Genomic DNA, 3,359 nt, shown 5'->3' on the forward strand with positions numbered 1-3,359 from the left:
AATGATAACAAAAATGGTTTCTAAAGTATTAATATATTCAATGATTGGCAATAGTAGTATCGAAAAAGAGTCAGTCTTTTTGTCAGTAGCCATTTTGTGTATTTGATATCCAGACAAACAGCATCGGTAATAGTAGCATCAGTAGTTTTGTGATGATAAACTTTTATTTATTACCATAAAGTCTTGTGGTTCTTTTATTTTAAATAAATCCATTGAAGGAATTCAATATCGGCCTCATTAACTTCTGTAAGCTGTACATAGTTGAAATTAATGAGACAAGTCTATGGGAAGAAAGCTTGTCAACTTTAAACCAATGGCACTACACACTGACAGAACTTTCTCTTTAATGAAGCTATCTTATTAACAAAGATAACAAATGAATATGTATCAGGAAATTGCTTTCCGGAGAAATGGCAAAGATTGATTTCTGTGTTGAGTGTTTCCTTGCAATATATAATTTAGATAAAACTCACACAGCAACATACAATTAAAGTTTATTCCCCCACCCCACCCCCACAATCGACAAAGCAAATGGTCACTTTATTCACAATGGATATTAGTTTCTTCCTAACAAGTCTACCTAATAGCTCAGTTCTTGAAAACAGAAGGTGAGTGTTCTCTTCATTTTCCATATGAATTAGTATATATTCTTTTTCTTTTATTCTTTTACTTGTTTCAGTCATTTGACTGTGGCCATGTTGGAGCACCGCCTTTAGTCGAATCCAATTGACCCCGCTACTTGTTCTTTGTAAGCCTAGTACTTATTCTATCGGTCTCTTTTGCCGAACCGCTAAGTTACAGGGACGTAAACACACCACCATCAGTTGTCAAGTGATGTTGGGGGGACAAACACACATACAAATATATTTATACACACACATACAAATATATTTATATATATATACATATATACGACGGGCTTCTTTCAGTTTCTGTCTACCAAATCCACTCACAAGGCTTTGGTCGGCCCAAGGCTATAGTAGAAGACACTTGCCCAAGATATATATATATCATTACCAGCATCACCTTACTGGCACGTGAAAAAAACATTCAAGCAAGGTCGTTGCCAGTACTGGACTGGCTCCCGTGATAAATATCGATATGAAGCATAAAACACAGTGAATTTTAGATTTAAAAGTTACAATACATTGGTGTAATAAAAATTTGATACAATAAAACATTAAAAAGACGTACTAAATTGTGCCTTTGATTTCTGGAATTCCTGATTTCATCTGTCTTACCCTTTCCTCGAATTTACTGGCCTTGGACTAAAATGTGAATCCACATCTTTTATACTCTAAAATACTGTAAATACCTTCTTTCTTTGCAAAATCCATAGAAATGCCATCTCATGTTTCAGAAAGTGTAATAAAGTTTTCAGAGATTTTCTACAAGCTCTTCGACCAGCATACATGAGGCTGGAAAACCCCAGGGGAAAACTGAAATTATGTACGTGGGAAGAAGACAGGCAATGAAACAGATTCATCTGACATAACTATTGACCTTAGCTTTAGAGATGAAGCTTTCTTTTTCAATATTTTATGCACCAACACGGAATTCCATCAAATTGAAACGTTGACTCATAACATTGATGTTAAATATTTAATGCATAGATTCTGACACTGTGTAAACATCCATGACTAGACATCTGATGAAAATGAATGAAACATAATGAAACATAATGAAACATAATGTTGACGTAAATAAAATTAAAAACTATTGCTTATCTCTAAAGATTTGGTTTATAGTGTGCCAAAATCTCTAATTTTATTAGGAATAACTCATTTCACATACTTAAATATTTAACTTGCTGGCTGTATTTTCATTGAAGGTATGTAACCCAATTGTTAGGGTGTTTTACTCATGCTCGCCAGATTGTGGTTTCAATTCCTGAAAAAAGCGGTGCGTTGTGTTCATTAGTAAAACATTTTATTTCACATTGCTGCTGTTCACCTAACTGTAAATGTGTAACTCTGTGTCAAACTGGTGCCCTACTAGGGATTAATGTTGTGATCTCAGCCACTTATATACCATAGAAATTAGGTAACTGGCCCCTATGAGTTCTAGGACCTGAGACAATATTATCTAGGGGACTTTAATTTTTTTTTAAAGAAAATCTCAAGAATTCATGGAATGGTTACTACTTAGTCACACTAACAGAATGAAAGATGCAATATTAAGATTATTGTATTTATTCATATATATGTTGTACTATTATATATATAGTGATTTTAACTGAAAAAATTTGGATGTAACTTATAAATGGGGCAGAGCTAAAATTACAAGGGAAAAACTTTTGTACCAAGATTTAATACTAAATTAGCAATGCTACTTATATGAGGGTGTGCTGAAAAGTTACTGGCTTTAAGGGTATCACAAAAGTTCTTTTACAGGGCTTAGAAAAACTGAAAGACTGCTGCAATAAGTGTATGGATGTGAGAGGGGAATATGTTCAATAAAACCATAATTAAACACTCCTCCTGTATTTTCTTTTACACAAAGCCAGGGACTTTCAGCACTCCCTCGTATGTGACTAAATATGGTATATTGAAAATTGCATATTTTCAGAAGAAAAAAAAAGAAAATATAGAACCATTATATTTTACATTTTATATTGCTTTGCCAAGACATTTTATTCCGAGAGTGTCAGTTTGAAATTAGGTAAAATGTCAATTCATGCTACATAGAAAGGTGTGTTTTCTTCAGATTTTAAATAATGTAAAGAAATCAATATATGGATAAAGTTAAGTATAACTAAATCTTTATAGTTTTCATGATAAGATCAGCTGTTCCATATCCATTTAGGTCAGCAGAAATCTCAAAAATGTATACATATATGTGTGTGTGTATATACATCTATATAAGCATATGAATACATATATATATATATATATATATATATATATATATATATATATATATATATATATATATAAGCATATGAATATGTATAGATGCATATGTACATGTTTATAAATATATAAACATACACATATGCTTGTGAGTGTGTACCATATGCGAATGTACTTATAAACACATGTTGGTGAGGTGTCCTTTATGTAGATAACTAGCACATCATTTGGTCAAAGACACCTGGCTGTATTACTGAGAAAAAAAGAAAGACAAATATATATATAAATGAAAAAAAATATAAAATCAATAAAGTTCCAACTTTAAAAAAACCATGTACAAAAATATATGCTTGCATCATTGTAATTGTGTGTTTGTATGTATGAATGTCTATATGTATATATTATGGGTGTGTGTGTATATATATATATATATATATATCCGTATGTGTGTATGTATGTACATATATTTAAGTGTGTGTGAGTATATATGAGTATATATATACATAT

The 3,359-nt window shown here is 31.4% G+C and overlaps 1 protein-coding gene across 2 annotated transcripts in view; it reads left to right on the forward strand.

Annotated features, from left to right (window-relative positions):
- Positions 1-359: 359 nt before the first annotated feature.
- The window catches only part of LOC106869747 (soluble guanylate cyclase 88E), a 142,281-nt gene continuing 139,281 nt past the window's right edge, over positions 360-3,359 (forward strand). For both annotated transcript variants that reach the window (XM_014915608.2, XM_014915609.2), the window contains exon 1: positions 360-608. The gene's annotated coding sequence lies outside the window, so the exon portion shown is untranslated. The remainder of the gene's footprint in view (positions 609-3,359) is intronic.

Source organism: Octopus bimaculoides, chromosome 7 (assembly GCF_001194135.2).
Source record: "Octopus bimaculoides isolate UCB-OBI-ISO-001 chromosome 7, ASM119413v2, whole genome shotgun sequence".
NCBI classification, from domain to species: domain Eukaryota; kingdom Metazoa; phylum Mollusca; class Cephalopoda; order Octopoda; family Octopodidae; genus Octopus; species Octopus bimaculoides.